Raw genomic sequence first — 18,393 nt, forward strand, 5'->3', positions numbered from 1 at the left:
AGACATTCAAAACCCACCTGAATGCATTCCAGAGTAACATGCTCTAAGTAACCCCGCTTGAGCAGAGGGGTTGGACAAGATGATCTCTGGAGGTCCCTTCAAACCTCAGCCATTCTGTGATTTCATGTTTTAATCTGTGGAATCCACTGTAGTTTTGGTCCCAGTTACTTTTGAAAAATAGGCCATCTTTTTAAGTGGTAAAATATGGATTTGGGCCAAAAAGCATCATAACCTGAACACAGTAAATTTGTTGCAGAGCTTCTGCATCAGAACACTTCTTTTCCAGCTTCAAACTTCTTAAATTTCTTGCTTAATCTCAGATAGTTTTACAGACTATATTTCTGAAGCCTGTTTTTTTTTTTTTTTTTTTTTTTTCTTGTTTGTTTTTTAAACTGAAGTACAGTTGAGATTATTTTTGGCATGTTTACACTGGGTCATGAAACAGCATGTTTTGGCACCTGCTAGCCTCTCCAGCAATCTGCATACTCCAGGCTGTCATCCTTGTGCTACTCTTGGGTGTGCATCTGACAAAAGTCTTGCAGGTTTGCTGGGATTTGGAGTTTTGCAAACAATGGAAGAGTGGAATGTGAAAAACTTCATTAGGCTTCAAGTGTTTTAGACAGATTACAGATCATTACTTGTTGATTTTGTCTTTTAAATATATAATAAATGTTGTTGCTCATTCTTGTATGTTCCATTGTATTGTTTATAGTTGGTACTTAAAGCAAACAACAACAGCAATGAACAACAGAGAACCTTTCTGCAAAAATCATTTTTTATCACTTGAAAATCTTCATCATAGGAACTTTCAGCAATATTGCACTAACCAGTTTGTCTAGTGGGGAGTTTAATGAAACTCTGGCACTAACAGTAATGATTATGATGTGGATATAATTTAAATTAGTTTACTAGCCTAAATTTATTGCATATGTTCAGTTCTCCATCTATGTGCAGAGATTTCAGGTTGAGAAAAAAGTATTTGTTTCCCATTCTGAAATGATTTACAAAGACCATTCAAAGCAATGATAAGATCCTGTACATGGAAATTATTAACAGACAGTTTAAAAAAATAATGATACCCCTGTGGAAATAGCGGAATAACTGATGATTATATATTATATATAAATTATAAAATAATAAATAAAATAAACTAAATAAATACAATTATCAAATTATATAGATGTACATAAATTACCTATTTATACAATAGAATCTACTCTGTTTTCACATCATAAAGTATTAAATGGGAGAAGATAGGTATGTATTTCTTTTTCTTTTTTTAGTTTACCATCAAGTGACTGTAGGTCATGCACCCTGGTACTATGTAACCAGGAGTTACATGGAGAAGGAAAAGGTTCTTCCTGAAACATAGGATACTCTCTGACTTTGAGCTCTGACTCGGTACCTATAGACATAGAATTCATTTCACTTCATTTTAGATATTTCTAATATAGGCATCAGCATCTAAGTTAATCCCTAGGTTTCCTTTATTCTCACTAATAAGGAATATACTATTCTAGAGTGTGATTCATTTGACATATTTAGATGTCTACCTTATAAAGAGATGAATCATGCCCTAAAAGTGTCTATTTCTCTTTACTGACTATAAAGGCAGCCTAACCAAAGCCAGTTTAGATACAAAAGACATCTACATTAGGACAGACAAATTTTACCGTAGAAGCCATGCACAGGAGTACAACAAGAGTGAATGTTATTTTCAGCAGTATTTAAATTCTGTAGGATTTTGAAACAGAAACCCATCCACAAGGTCAAGGGGGACAATACAACCAAGACCTGCTGAGATCTGCCTTGCTCTGTCCAAAACCACAATCAAGCAGCTCCCTCATGAAATGTGCAAGGTGACTGTGAAATGGAAGTCCTACTCACTTTGCAGTTTCTCAAAAGTGTGGAAGAAAAAAGGAAACTTTTAGTGCGCTGTATTCTTTCTTTAAATTTTGTTTGTAATAACATTAATGAGATCATACTACAGTCAGAAAATGTAAAAATGTATTTGTATTTGTATACAGAAAAGACTACTTAGTTCCTAAGAATCTGCATATGTCTTGTCCTCCTGCCACACTTTAAAAATAAATAAATACATAAAAATTAAAACAGTTTCTTATTATAGCTTTGATTGAGTAGAATACGTGTATCTTCAATTGACACTAACTACTTATTTGATATTATTCTTTATATTTTTTTATCAAGCATTTTCCTTTCCGTGGCATTCTTCGGTACACTGAAGATTAATATATTACTGTAGAAATGTGCTTCTGTACCTCTTTTTTCTCAATGTGTGAACTTTTTTACATGTAGTTTTTTGTTTGTTTGTTTGTTTGTTTGTTTGTTTGTTTTTATTAAGAACTTTATTTCTACAGTATAAAATGTATAGTTCTGACCTAAATCAACCCTGATCTAAGTTCTACTTGACCAATTAAGTCTTTCTCTTAATTCCAGTTGGCCTTCAAATTAGTCTTCTGTGTCTTTCTTGGCTTCAGAATAATTCAGTTGCGTATAGCAGCTAAGCAATACTTGATCATTTACCTGAAGTGGAAAAAAGCAAATCATGCATATGTGCTAATTTTCTTTTGTCCACCAGAATTTGCAACCCAATATCCATAAAGACAAAAGAATCATTTATGATCACATAAAAAAGAAATCTAAAAAATGGAAATTGGTTGAAATAAACCTATGTGACAACACTTCTTTATAAAATGCTAGGGGAAAAAAAAAAAAAGTAGAAAAAGGAAGGTTCGCTCTCAAAAAGAGAGAATGATCTAGCAAAATAATTTTTTACCTCTTCTAATCTAATTACTCCAACACTTCCTAGGTATTTACTACAAAAAATATTATCTCTATCATCATTAGATTTATCTTACAAAACATTTTTACTAATATTTTGTTTCCACTTGGTATGCAGAGATTTACACCTATAACTCCTAGTGTAGTGATGAAAGACTGTGCCCTTGGTAATGGGTTTAATTTGATTTCTTATCCCACATACTTTCAGGATGATTTAAGGATTAAGTATTCTGGCAGGCTGAGCTTGATATTCTTAAAAACATAGGATTTATTTTTTTTTTCCCTGCTTCTTATTGGTGGTATGGCCCTGTCTTGACATTTTTAGCTTTAACATAAATGTTCTCTTTGGCCTGCTAACATCAGCAGAAGCCTGTGATCAATCACAGTTGGCTGGCCCATGCAATATAAAAAACCATGCCTGTTCACAAGAGCAGAGATGCTGCCTAGAAACCATAATTTAAAGAGCCTAGTGCCTCATTTTTAAAACCACTAAAGTCTGGAGAGAGAGAGGGGGAGAGAGAAAGAATGCAATTCTACATGATGATTTCTACTACTTATGTTTACTGTGGTAAATTATAAACTGTAAATTTAGCAACATGTGACATTTTGATTGAGGAATTTTTCTTTTTTAGAAGGTCATATTAGGTAGGCTTATACTGCCAAGAACTAATATGAACTTATCATCATGACAGTATATCTGTAATACTATGTCTGAACTAAAATAAAGCATTATTTTGCTACATCCTTGCAAGTCTATCAATACCCTTATGTAAGAACAGTATGATAGAGAAGCATAGACAGTTGATTAAGGAAGCTAAGATTTATGAAAGTTACCACTGGAGTAACTAAGATACTGAAAAGACACCTGATTGCTCAAAAGCAGAGAAAATCCCTGGTCTTGCTGAATTTTGCTCAGTACTTAGGTTGTAGAAGTTTGTAACATAGACAAAGTCTGATCTTGTCTTCCCCAACTTCAAGCTAATTCTCTAATTAATGGACCAGACTTTTTCTCACTCCCTGAGGCACTGTAGAACAAGCAGGAAGAATATAAAGCTGGCTAAGAAGAAAGTTGCATACTACAAATTCCTACACTGCCTAATTAGGGTTGCTTTACTATCATTTTTCACTGTGATGGTAAGGTAAAATGAACAAAGCAGTGGGGATAAGGTGGCTTAAGATTCTTATCTATGATAGCTTCTTCCATAGATCTGTATCACATAAGGAACCATCCCTGAAAATATCAAATAACTATATTTAAAAATACTTTAGATGTTGTACTTTTCATTAGAGCCATAATATACTACAAGATAGGGCTTAATACAAGACTCAGATGTTTTTTCGATCTGTCATCTTTTGAAGTAAGCAATCATCAGAAATACTATTCACACACAGAAGGGAGCTTACATGGGGTTTTCAGGGTTAGCACCTAAGTTTTAAACTGATATATTCATTTCAGGTATGTACAACTGTGTGCCTGTCAGCATAACATATAAAGGTAATAATTAACAAAACCTGAGCATCTGATATTCCTCTGCATATCAGAGGAATGCAAGAAGAGGCTGACCCCCTGCTCCCTACAACTTTCTTTCAGGTAGCTGTAGACAGCAATAAGATCTCTCCTGAGCCTATTTCAAATTACTGTTGCTTAATCCACTGTGATGTGCTGTGCCTCAGTAATTCATCACAGTAGATTGGGGAAAATAAATCAGAAGTTTTCTCTTATATTTAATCTAAGTTTATTCTGACAATAACTTAATTAATATGCAATTGAATAACTGATTTATCTTGTTTTAGAGTGAAATATAACACCTCTCCACATATTTCCTTAGTTAGTATATCTGTAAGCTTTTTTCTGTCTTTATAACCGCCTAGTAACAGAAAATACAAAAAATTCTGCAAATTATTATTATTATTAATTATTATTATTATTAAAGTAAAACATAAAACTGAACACAATATTGCATAGAGTATTGTCTTAAAGCTTGGTAATACACAGCACAGCAGGGAGAGCTACTTTTTTAGATTGCTTTAAGACATAACTTTCATTAACAAAAATGTCCTATAAACATAAATTTTAATAGGTATCAGAATAAAGGTTAGGAAACCTAGAATCTAGACATTATTCTATTTTCATTTCCTGTAAAGCTTTGGTATATCACTTAAATTTTGTTTGCCTCAGTTTCCTACCTTAGAACGAGGATCATTAAGTCTATATATCTAGACAAAAACTTCCATGTTTGTAGAGAGAAAAAAAATTAAATCCTCTAGAGAGGATAACATTAATAAGGATACCATATGCTTTTTTTTCCTGAGTAACATCAAATTCAGACGTTCTTATTTGTTGCTTTTTAGAATGTAGTATAGAATTCCTAAGTCTAACTACATTTATAACTGCTGTCCATCATCATCAAAAGAACTAACTCAACAGACCAATATATGTGTCTTTATCTTACAGTTTATTCAGCTTTCAGATAAACTTTTCACTAATACTTTGATGAGTGGGACCTATGACTATTTGTGGAGTTTATTTCCAAAATAAAATATTCATTTTGGTGTTCTCTTTGAAAAACAGATAAACATGCAGGAAAATAACTCGCACAGCTGTGCCTTACTACATTAGTTCATAAAACTGAAACAAACAAACAAACAAACAAAAACAACAGCTCTCCAACAGATGCCCTTCATGAACTCTAATACTAGCCTTCTGGATTTCTGAGCAATGTATGTTTTTTCCAAATAATTCAGTAAAGGAAATAGGATGTAAAAAAATCTCCATGATGAACACTAAGTATGTTTTGTATATTCCACATACGTGGAGTGCAAATGTATCCTGCATTTTGCACAAGTTTGCAAGTAATGACTGAAAATATATATATTCTTCAAATATAAGTGTTGTAACACTACCATTCTCTTAATTCTGTTCATTCACTTTTTGTACACTTATACACCCAGTGCATATACTTGTATGTTTTTCATGCCAGTGCATGATAGCTACAGCAAGTGCCTGTAGGTAGGATGTCACTAAGGGAAGCCATACTGTATGTATAAATACAAGTATACAAAAAAGTATATAGCAATTTTGCCAGCCTCTCCATCCTGCTCAGTGGAAGATACAGTTTAGTGAAATAAAACCTCCTATTTCTTTAGGGTTAACTACTTTTCTGATTTCACAGTAAAAAGAATTTCATCACATCCAGGTCCATAAGGATTCAGGCACTCATTCCTGCTCTGTGCAACTTCAGCAGCAAGAATAATATATGCATCATCTAATTTAACTGCAAATGACTCTTTTTGCATGAATTCTGTGTTTAAAGATAATGCACAACAGAACTCTTAGCTGCATCCCATAAGTCATGCAGCACCAGGCAGATAAGATCACAGTGGTTACCAAGAGTAGCAAATGGGAAAAGCACTACAGGAAATGAACTCTTGTCAATAATCACAAGAGAGTGTTATATTTAGGTCAATTGTACCTGAAATCGTTTGGTGGGGTAATTGCTCTTTGGTCCAGACTCTGCTCTCTGAGCCTGTCAGAGTGCTTGTAGGTCCACTGGATTGGAGTCACCAATTTTCTTCCAGATTCATTTTCTAAAAGGAAAAAAAATAGCTTTACTACAGGGTAGCAAGCTTTCAAAGAACAGAGAAAATCACTTGTTTTATTCTAGCTTTTAAAATAGGCTGTCAATAAATGTATTTAATAATAATAATAATAATAATAATAATAATAATAATAATAATAATAATAATAATAAACAATCTAATATCAAAATTAAATCCTCAGTTTTCTGGAACAAAAATTTATTCAATGACTCAGAGTTTTTATTTGGCCCTTCAGAGACTTTCCACATCAGTTAAGTATCTAAGGTGATTTAGAGCAATCTTTTGTTTTTGCTGATCACTTAATAGTCAATGCAAGATTAGAACATTGTTCTTAAATCCTATGATGTATCCCAGTGCAGCATTATTCTGGCTTTAAATTGTGTTGAGCCCTTGTCTGATAATACATCCTGTGGTTTCATAATTTAAGAAGTTTTGTGTATGTGTTTAGACAAATCTGATAAATTCAGTTTTAGGAATCGAATATAATGAGCCATATACTGACCCTTCACAGCAGTTAGTTGGATTCATACAGGTGTCAGAAAACAACACCTAACCTCTATCTTCTAATTTCTAAGAAATAATATAATATTCTGCTTTGATAGCACAAAGTCTCCAACAGTACTATTCTTTCTTCACATTAAAGTGTCATTATTAATAGAAAGAATTTTAAGGTAAGGAAAAGCCTCCTCTAGAAACTATTAAGCATGTGTTTACCTTTTGCAAAGACAGATACAGGATTATATTTGCAGTCATTACTCAGTGCTTGTGATTAGTGTGTACTATAATTAAAGAAAATGTCATGGTATAACTATACTGCAGAAAAATAAAAATGTACTATTTATTTTAAAAATTTACAAAGGGAATAGCATACACTGCTGAAAGCTGCAGTAGGTGCACCAGTTATTTTAGCTATTGTTTCTTGTGTAGAACTTCAAATTCAAAGACACTCATTAAATTGAGTAGATGGCAATAACAGACGAAGTGTTAATGGGGCAGCAGTGGAGTGTGTCGGGAAAATGAAGAGACCCTGAGGGGCTCACCATGATGTTTATGCTCAGCTAAATTCAGCAGCATTACCATAAATCCTCTAAAAGATACTGTATACTCAATTTCTTACATGTTACTTTTCAGGCAAGAAAATATTTTACAAGATTGAAAAACGGGATCATTAATATGATTAAAAACTATTTTCTATTAAACAAACCATTTGCATGCAAATACACTAGGTATCCTTTTATTACTTTTTTTTTTTTTTTTGCATTTTTAGAAAAACAGGGGCTTTTCATCTTCAAAATAACTTATGAAACTATGTGAAAATTTCTGTAACTTTGCATAGAAAACGAGTCTTTTTCACAAATGAATCGACATTTATTTAATAAATATTTATTTCATAATTTAAGAATCATGTCTCAGTATCAATTTCTCACATACATAGATCAACTAGCTAAAACAGAGTTATGCATAAAACCCATAACTTCTCGTAAGAATCTAAAATTCTTGATTTTTAGCGTTTTGTTATTCTTCTAAGGTGACATTCTGAGGCCATTATTTAATCGTAGGAAAGCATTTTATTCTCTGTAATTATATGAGTAAACTATTAATTCCAGTAATTTACTGCTTAAAACAAAACAAAACAAAAAAAATAAAAATTAAGTTTTATATACAGTTGTGCATGCATCATCATGATTGTCTTAATGTTACTTAGAATGAATGTGATCTTAGAATGAACTTTTCCAAAGTAAGGATAGACTGATTTACACTTAGGTAGAAAATGACTGTAATACACTGTGTAACTTCAAGTTTTAAGTCAACTGCAGGTAAGAAATAATTATCTACTGAATCATAGTGCCAAAAAAAAAGTTTATTAAGTACTTCAGATGATCTACCCTTCTATTTTTGCTTAAGCAGTATGTTGTTATTTACCGATACAGGTTAAGTAGTTCTGGAGAACGTGGCACCCGGGTTTCAGCACCAAGGCCAGAGGCTGTGAGCAGCACTGAGGGAGGGCAGCTCCGCACTGTGCATTATTCACCACCACCGGCAGCTCTAGAAGCACGCACATGGCAAAACTGACTTTCACAGAAAAATTTGCTATACAAGAATGTACGCACACCTCACAAGTAAAACCTTTCAGTTTTCAAAATAATAAGATTTATTTCATGAGGTGATGTAAACAAAATGCATGTGGTCTTTAAATTCTAATTTACTGCTGAATTTTAAATATGCTTAAAAATTAAAATGCTGTCTTTTTCTTCTTTTCCCCCAATGACAAAGAAGTGTCTGATTCTACTTCTGACAACATCACTCTTTTGACTATTGGAAACAATGGGCATTAAAGATGAAAATGAATCAGTTTTTATATATGTGAAGATAAAGATAAGGGCCTCCACAACACAGGCCTCCACAGTGCACTCTTGACCTTCCATTTTAAATCTGAAAATCTGAAATCCAGCAGCTCTCTTTCGTTTATGGGGAAGCACTGTTTTCCATATACGAATTACCTCACTGTGTGGGCAATATGTATTCAGAAACCTGCCTTACTATCAGCTTAACAAATGCAAGCATAGCCATAGGCAACTTATTTGTCCTTGAGAATAATGGAAAAATAAAGTCCCTAAAGTTTTATATTAAAACTCTGCTAATGATAAAAAAAATGTTTATTTTCAGGAACACCCTCCCCCCCCGCCCCCCCCCCAAAAAAAAATATATATATATATATATATAAAAAATCAATTACCCTTGCAGAAACAGAAACATGGGATACTTGTAAGAAGCTAATGTAGAGATTTTCCTTACTGCCTGCCACCTAAGAAAAGAATATTTATAAAGCAAATTCAATAACAGGGCCTCTAAGATGCCTCAAGTGATGCACTTAATACAAGAATGGAAAAAAACATCTGTAACATATATCTTATCCTCATGACCTCATATATATTTAGTAGCAGCCAAGAAAATTCCACAAAAAAGCTAAATTCTGAATGATACGGAGAACAAACAGTTTCCACAAAGGTCATAAAGTGTTCTCAATTATTCGTATACTTGAATGTTCAGAAGAAAAAACTAAAACTATAAAACAAAACCACAAGGAAACACCCAGATCCACCCTACCCTCACGTAAACGCCTTCTGCCTTTAATAGGTTGTATACTTCCTCTCAGTCGAACTGAATATTTTAACAGCAGTAATCAGTTACTTTGTTTCTTGCAATGATTTAATTTATTTTACAGGTTTTACAGTAAAAGGTGCAACTTTTTGCAACTATTTCCAATAGTTGGATAATTAAAAAAACTGATTTAAAACATTGATTTAATATTAATATTTATGACACACTTGTGATTATGGACAGATTTTAGCAGATGACAGTTTACATAAATTTACAGACATCAAAACCATGCCTCTGATTACTCTGAATAATGAATGAATAAAAATACAGTGGGCCTAGTCCTGCTTCTGCTGATGTTAGGCAGACTTCTATCATGCTTTTCAATGGATACAATATCATAAACACAAACTCTGGAAACAAACATTAAATCAAAGGTTAAAATGTCAAATATAAAGATAATAAATTAAGTTTAAAAATAATTCGAAGAGCAACTAAACTTTTTGGTTTTGTTTTTGTTTTAATCAGAATATGAAATTTGAATCCAGCTATGAAAAAACAGAACTTAATATAATGCGATTTTTTTTTTCCCTACGATTAAATAAGGCATTACATTTTTTCCATTAACAACACTTTTAAAACTATAAACAAGTGTAAACATTTATGTAAATCTATCAATAGACAGTCTTACTGCCATTCCTGCTTTAAGATAAATGTCCCAGACTTGACAAACATTATTTTACATAAATTTTAAAAGAGATGATTAATAAGGGGTCTGAAATATAAAAATAACAGAGACAATGACCTTCCTCAGGGGAAGAAAATATCTGAAGTTGCCACTTAGTGCTCTTGGAAAATTTCAGAATATCAGCATTGAAAAGAGACAGTCATATTTTCTGATGTCAAATGTATCTTAGGTAGGACTAATGGCTCGAAGAGTCAGTTGTTGCCAAGCAAGGATTTAAAACTCATGAGTAAAATGCACAACTGGCACTGAGGAGTTTAAGGGAAGGTTGCATCTATCTCTCAAACAATGGATAAACAGTTGACTGTGAGGCACAATGAAGATAATGGGTAACAGCACACTAATAGCAGAGTGAAAAACCTCAGGTCTTTCCTAATTTTAAGAGGCAATGAGGATGGTGAACACAGAAGGAAAGTCTTAATAGCATTACTCATGGCTCTTCCAAAATGAGCAACCTGTCCAATGTCAGGACTATAAGGAATCTGAAAATTTCCTTAAGTCAGAGGATAGCACCCCAACAGGACTGGGTGACTCAAAATGCTGTCCTCTATCTTAAACCTTTACAACAAAGCAATTTATGTTGGAAGAAAGGCTGTTATATTAAGAGCAGTTGATTTGGAAGCATTTCAAAAGGCAACAAATACTTTATGTTCAGATTCATCTCCTCTATACTCTGTTCCCAGGAGAGCCAGAAAATCAGGCAGGTAATCAAAGTAACTTGTCAATGATTAAACTAAGTGTAGGGCAGAAAAATTATGTGACTTTCTGGATCATTCCTGCTGTTCTCTGAGCAAATTAGAGGTAACAAAAGTGTCTTAAAAATACTAATAGCCAGACAAAAAAAAGAAAAAAGTAAAACAAACACAAAACAATAACTCATAAATTATAGACTGTAGATGATGAACTACAGACAGCAAGAGTTACAGAAAATATGGTTTTACACTTCTACACTGACAGCTATTGGTGAAGAATTTTATTACAGGTTAATGTGGTGACAGGGCACGTGTTACTGATACACATAAATTGACAGATTTGGGGCACAGCTGTTTACATATTATGTACATACATGAAGTTGGAACTACCTAATGATTTCATATGAAAGTGGTGAGCACCCACTGACTGCTCTGTGGACTAAGGATGGATTTTACCCTCTGTTGCCACAAACTTTTCTCTCTCCTTTAATCTTTAATTTAATTTATTTAACAGCAAGTCCATCCTTTGAAAAAAATGACAACTAAAATGGGTAGTGCAACACAGCATAGTACATCATGAAGAACCACAAAAGTAGCCTTCTCAGTACAGCACAAAGAAAGCCATAGAGACTATTCCAGGAAACATGCTATATTTGTCCATTGGATCCATTTCCTGTGTCTGAGTTTGATGGCAGTTTAAAGGTCCTATGATGTACCTGAGACATGTTAAAAAATAAAAATAATAATAATAAAAATAATCCTTAAAGTTTAATGAGCAAAGATGCATATACATTAGGTAGATAGTTATTGATCTGCATCCTTTATCCGTTTATCTAATTCTGAATGGAAAAGAACAAAGGGTACATAGCAGCTTTGCTATTTTATCATGTGCAAGGAAGCTTGATTGGACAGAGATATTTTTCATATATTACTCTGCTGAAATCTGCATAATGGCTTTCAGAACAGAAAAGAGACATGTATGGGGAGACTCTTTTTCAGTGTGATACCTTGTCACTCCAAAAGCTGATTGTGACTCTGCACATTAGTATGTGCCTTGATGACAAATTCAGATATTACATTTGGTTCCTCCCCCTTTAAAATAATAATTTATATGAAGATATGTTAAGATTCTCAGAGCCAACGGATAAAATGTGTATAACAGAATTCAATGCAAACGAAAGTCTGTTAGCGCAATATTGATTGCAAAAATTGAATATGGAACCAAAAGCATTAAGGTAAGTCATATTTCAATAAAGTGTATTAATAACAAATACATAAGCAAAATCATTTTAATAATGTTTATAGTACATTATACAAGCTAATGTTAAAACCCTACTCTGAACCTGAAAACTGCCATTATATTTACTCAGTTACAATGATTTACATCACAGAAAGTAATGTTTTGAATGAAACTTACTGTTGATTTGTATGCTGAAACTTATGTTGATTTGACTGCATCATATTCACAAACATTTGTTTGGAATACAAATAAGTGATTTTTGTGTGTCACAACAACAACAACAACAAAATGTAAATATTGTTTTCAAACAGGTCTATATTTGCAAATATATTGAGCAGAAGCTGGATTCCTAAATAAAAACTAATATTCATGATGAGTTATTCATCGTCCTTCAATTATCCTGTCATATCAAAGACAGTCAAATCAAAACCAAAAACACTACGTGGTCATTTACACACGAAGAATAATTGTGTATAAGTGTAAAAAAAAGAGTAATTCTCCTCCAAGACTGACGTTTGTCTGCATAAACAATTGGAAAATACTTGAAAAGAATGAATATGGTCCTACTGATTGGATTTCTTTGCAAATGATTTCTGAACAGATTAAGGCACTACATAAGTTCCAAATTCCATTTATAGTAAAAATGTAACCATGGCTGTTATTCTCTTACGTTAAAGTATTTTATGATTCCTGACTGTTTCTCAGGTGACATTATGAACAATTGATATCATCTACCTGGATTTGTGCAAAGTATTTGACACTGTCCCATACAACATCCTTGTCTCCAAATTGGAAAGACATGGACTTGATGAATGGGCCACTTCATGTATAAGGAACTGTCTAGATGATCACATTCAATGAGTTGTGGTCAATGGTTCAATGTCCAAATGGAAACCAGTGACAAATGGTTTTCCTCAGGAACTGGTATTGGGACTGGCACTCTTTAATGTCTTTATTGGTGACATAGACAGTGGGGTCAAGTGCACCCTCAGCAAGTTTGCAGATGACAGCAAGCTGAGAGATCTGGTTGACACACTGGAGGGAGGGCATGCCATTCAGAGTGTCCTTGACAGGCTCAAGAGCTGGGCCTGTGTGAACAACATGCAGTTCCATGAAACAAAGTGCAAGGTCCTGCACCTGAACAATCCTAAACATGAATGGGCAATGAAAGAATAGACAGCAGCTGTGTGTAGAAGGACTTGGGGGTTCTGGTGGATGAAAAGCTCAACAAGCTGGTTATATGCACTTGCAACCCAGAAAGCCAACCAAGAAACATGACCAGCAGGTCAAAGGATGCAATTCTCCCCCTCTACTCCACTCTCATGATGCTTTACTTGGAGGACTGTGTTCAGCTGTTGGGCTTCAGCATAAGAAAAATATAGAACTATTAGAATGGGTCCAGAGGAGGCCCATGAATATGAACAGGGGGCCAGAGCACCTCCCCTGTGAAGAAAGGCTGAGAAATCTGGGGTTGTTTAGCCTAAAGAAGAGAAGGCTACAGTGAGTCCTTATGGAAGCTTTCCAGTATTTAAAACGTGGTCTACAGGAAAGACAGTGAGAAACTCTATCACAAATTATAGTGACAGAACAAGGGGTAATGGTTTAGAGCTAAAAAAGAGTGGGTTTAGATTATATAAAAGGAAGAAATTCTTTACTGTGAAGGTGGTGAGGCAGTGGAACAGGTTGCCACAGAAGCTGTGGATGTCCCTTCCCTGGAAGTGTTCAAGGCCAGGTTGGATGGGGTTTAGAGCAACCTGATCTAGTGGAAGGTGTCCCTGCTTATGGCAGGGGGATTGGAACTAGATGATCTTTAAGGTCCCTTCCAATCCAAACCATTCTATGATTCTGTGATATAAGCTTTATCACAAACACACTCTTCTTTCCTCCCCGTTTTCAGTAATACTTTCGGATAAGAGAACAATAACTTACATGTATCTCACTTCTTAAAGCAGTACCTCAAATGCAAAGTTGGTGTATATGGCAGTTAGCTGGAAATAGACAAAACAACTTCTACAAAGCAACCCAACACAGAAGAATTTTGTGTGGGATACAGTGTCATGAATGCAAGAACAAAAGACCAAGAAGTACAATTATAATAGCAGATAAACAGGAAAATCAAATATGCTTATGAACACATGTATTGGAAGGACAAAGTCTTGGTGTCCTCTGACAGGAGACCTCAAATGGGAGATTTGCAGAGCAACTTCCATATAGATTTCTAAAATATAGATTTCTAACAGTGTCAAAGGTTGAAAATTAAAGTGGGATGACATACCAGCTACAATGTGAACTACATATCCAAGAGCTGTACTGATATATCAGTAGAAAAAATATAGAACATTTTTCAATGGAATAATAATCTGTAGATTCAGATACACAGGCAGGTGTATAACTTGTCATCCAAAGGTACTAAAAATATATCAATAAAATTAGACACATGTGAAATCCATTATCAAATGAATCACTGTATGATTTGTCCTTGTGCGAAATAATAGTATCAAAAACAATATGCTTGACTAGCAGGTAAAACAGGTGCTGAAGTAACTTCCGGGTTAACAGATACCACAAAATAAAACATGTTGAACATTTAGTTCCAAAAAGATTTGAAATAAGGCCATAATAATTAGAGATGCTGCCTTATAAGAAAGTACAACAAAATATACAGTAATATTGCCATTTATAAATGAAAGGAGGGAACTTCTGCCCTCTCACCTCCTCCCTTGAATAATAAAAAAGCTACATCATAACCTCATTGTAGTGTCCAAGAGCTTTGGGATTCCCAGTGGAAACAAGCAATGGATGATGATTAACTGCACTGGCTGAAAAATAATAACACAGGAGGAAATAAAATAACATGCTGTGCGGAGCCAGAGAATGTAATGGCCTTAACAATCATCATGGAAGAAGCAGTGGAAGTACTCTTCCCTTAACTGTAAAACTGTTCAAATTTGAGGTGGGGGAAAGAGAGAGAGTCCTGTTTCAAAATAGTTAACGGTCTTATGCAATAAATAGCCTGAGCAGTGGGTTATACACAGCCAACACTCTGCCACAGACCAAAAAGCCATTTCATCATGAATATGAAAATACAGCACAAACTGGGCATCCTTTTTTCCCTTGTTGTGAAAAGTAGAAGAGAACAGGAAGAAAAAAAAAAAAAAGAAATTAAGAGACACTGCTGAGAAGATGCTGAAGACTACAAAATGTTTGTATTGTCAAGAAAAACAACAACAACAACAACAAAAACACAAGGCAATGTGAGAAAGCAAGCAAGAGGAAGAAATGAAGGAAAAGACAAGATATCTGAGTGTTGTGTTACTGAGGCAAATGGGAGAAGCTTGAGGACAAGAGCAGATATGATGACAGAAAAGCAAGCATGAATGGGTATTAGGGAAAATTAAAGCCGATCTTATTAACATTCTTGTTGAGAAAGTTAATGAGATGTGTGTATAAAAGGTGAAGGTTAGAAATAGGGTAAGAGAAGGATTATTAAAGTGAGCTGAAGCTTTCAAATAGTACCAGAGGTAGTGGCAAGAAGGTCACAAAAATGTTATTTGAACATTTTTCATGACTTGCAATATTTTAACTTTAAAAAGAGAGCATTAAGGTGATTCTCAACATTACAGATGACATGTTACATGCTAATACAATCCAAAAATGGCCTTCATATTGTAATATTTGATCACCATGCTCAGTATGGCTCACACCATCATCATAACTAAGGTAATGGTATCAGGCACTTTCTTTTCACCTCAGAATGTTTCAAAAACTTCTATTTCCTGTGGCATTTCACTGTTCTGGCTCTGTGGCTGTTGCTTTCATTCATTCCATCACAGTTTACTGTCTCATCATGGATTTATGAAACAAAAGTTCTCAAGATTTTTCATCATGTTCTATTTTTGATCCAGGTCTTGTCTTCACAAAAGAAAACATTTTTCATGTCAAAGATCCCAAGTAAGGACACAGAGGGTGACACCCTGACCTTTTCCTAGTATATGTGTTGGACCTGTAAGAGTTGTTTTGTTATAGACATCAGAAAATAATGGTAGGTTACCCTCTTGGGGTTGAGTTGCCACTCAAATCCCAAAATAAGAAATGTTCTGATGATGTAGGAACACACTGAGAATAGGAAAGCACCTCAAAATTCTGCCAGAATGCATGAGGGCCCCTTAGACTTCTGAAAGAGGAATATCAGCAAGCACAAAGGTATCCACCTGCATCTCAGCCTTTCAGCAGTGACTGTAAGAGATGTGATTAAGAACTGCAGACTTTGCCTCCAACTCTTGAGTCTTAAACCTTGAATGTGATTGTATTCATGGTTTCAAAAGACAAGTGACTCTCTGAGACCCAAATTTGCAAAGGTTTTTAACTGCCTAAGAATTTTTGAGGATCTGAACCAGAATGCGTTGAATTTCCAAGGAATATTTAAGATTAAGAACTGAGTTTAGCAATGGTATTGGAAGGATATTAGTTCTAACATGCATGAGTAAAACCAAAATGTATTTACAATAGGTTTCATCCTGTTCATACTGAAGTCAACAGAAAACAAAAAATCTACTTAATGTAAATAGCAGCAGCAAATATCCATAAATTTAGATAAGACACTTCAAAACTCACCACTTGTGCTATCTAATTACCTGAGGACTATAGTATAAAATAAAACAACTGCCAGCAGTTTAGATTGATTCTCCTCTTTATTAGTATTGATATAGAGAACTATTAATGAAATGAGGATGTTAGAACCTAAAACAATAGGCAATTTTAACACCATCTGCTTAGATCTCAAGTTTTTTTTTTTCTTCCCTGCAGTATTTTAAATAATAATCAGTACTCAGAATCAAATGTTCATTGCAGAAACTCAAAGGACTTTTCATCTAACTTCTCCCAGGGGTTAGTTAAGAAGTCTAATTAAAATAAATAAATAAATAAATAAATAAACATACAATAAAAAACAACAACAACAACAAAAAACACACAACCTTCAATCATTCAATTGCTCAGGACTATCAGTAATACCGACTTCAAGGAGGAAAGGCTCTATACTTGCCACAATTAAGAAACTTCAAGAAACAATAGAACCTAAGTGCAGATATTTTTGCTTGCCAGACAGACAGCAGTGTAAAAATATGTCTGAGTCACGGCAACTATGAATCTTCACGTGTAAAGTAGGTGACAGCCTAAACAGCTATGATTGAAAAAGGTCATCAGAATTCCATAAATGTTTCTGTTGGTTCATGTGTTAGGAACAAACACAGCAACATCCTACAGGTAGTCATCATCCAAGTGTTATTGTGTTCCTTGAGCAAAGAGAAGCACCAGGGGATCAGATGCAAACATGGTGAATACAAGATGGGCACAAGGATTGTCAGATGGAGAGGAAGAATCAGAATTATAAAGACAGAGGGAAGAAAAGATTATGCATACCATGACATGTAATCTATGATGCACAATTTCAGTACACAGTTCTTATTTACAACATGCAAAATACCATTCACTGAAATCTGTGAACTTGTCAGTATAAAAGTAATTACTGTTTTCTATCCAAAGAAGATCTGATTTATAATTGCTGAAATGTATTTCTGTTATAAAAGCCCTTATGGCTACTTCAAATGTACATTTATTTTCATTCAAAATGAACAAAATATGCTATAATTCAAAAATGTTCAGAAAACAAGTATTTCAGTAAAAATGCACACATTTTCATCAATATCAGCTGAAAATTTTTATATTGTTGAAAGTTTAGGAAAATGTAGAAATACAAATGAAAATGAGAAAACAAATTTCCATCTAATTTACTGAGACCCCTATTCAAACAAACAAAAAATTGCCAGAAAACATGTAAAAGAATAAATTGTGTTAATGACTTCGATAACTGTATTAATCAAAAAATCTTGTTAGGAATAGGCTGCTAACATAAGGTAAGACAGGTTGCAGACAGTAGTCCTTTATGTAAAAGCAAATGTCAAAAGAAAAGCTCTGATATTTGGTTGTGGGCTCCCACTTTTCACATAGGCATTTCCTAAATCCATGTTTGATGAGCTTCTCCAGCTATAAATTCTGTAAATTCCCTCTGGAGTAGTGCAGAGTGTGCTTCATGAAAATGTCATCTGCCAGCGCTGCAATTACTCACACTCCAGCAATCATGTGCACAATGCAGAATGGGTCGAATTCAGGTGAGAACGAGAACCAGCAATCAAGCCTCTGGAATTGAGAACAAA

The 18,393-nt window shown here is 34.2% G+C and overlaps 1 protein-coding gene across 23 annotated transcripts in view; it reads right to left on the reverse strand.

The window, feature by feature from the left end:
• Nucleotides 1–18,393, reverse strand: part of MYT1L (myelin transcription factor 1 like) — a 331,824-nt gene that overhangs the window by 232,361 nt on the left and 81,070 nt on the right. For all 23 annotated transcript variants that reach the window (XM_068678497.1, XM_068678494.1, XM_068678495.1 and 20 more), the window contains exon 2: nucleotides 6,276–6,390. The gene's annotated coding sequence lies outside the window, so the exon portion shown is untranslated. The remainder of the gene's footprint in view (nucleotides 1–6,275; nucleotides 6,391–18,393) is intronic.

This window comes from Anas acuta, chromosome 3, assembly GCF_963932015.1.
Source record: "Anas acuta chromosome 3, bAnaAcu1.1, whole genome shotgun sequence".
NCBI lineage: Eukaryota > Metazoa > Chordata > Aves > Anseriformes > Anatidae > Anas > Anas acuta.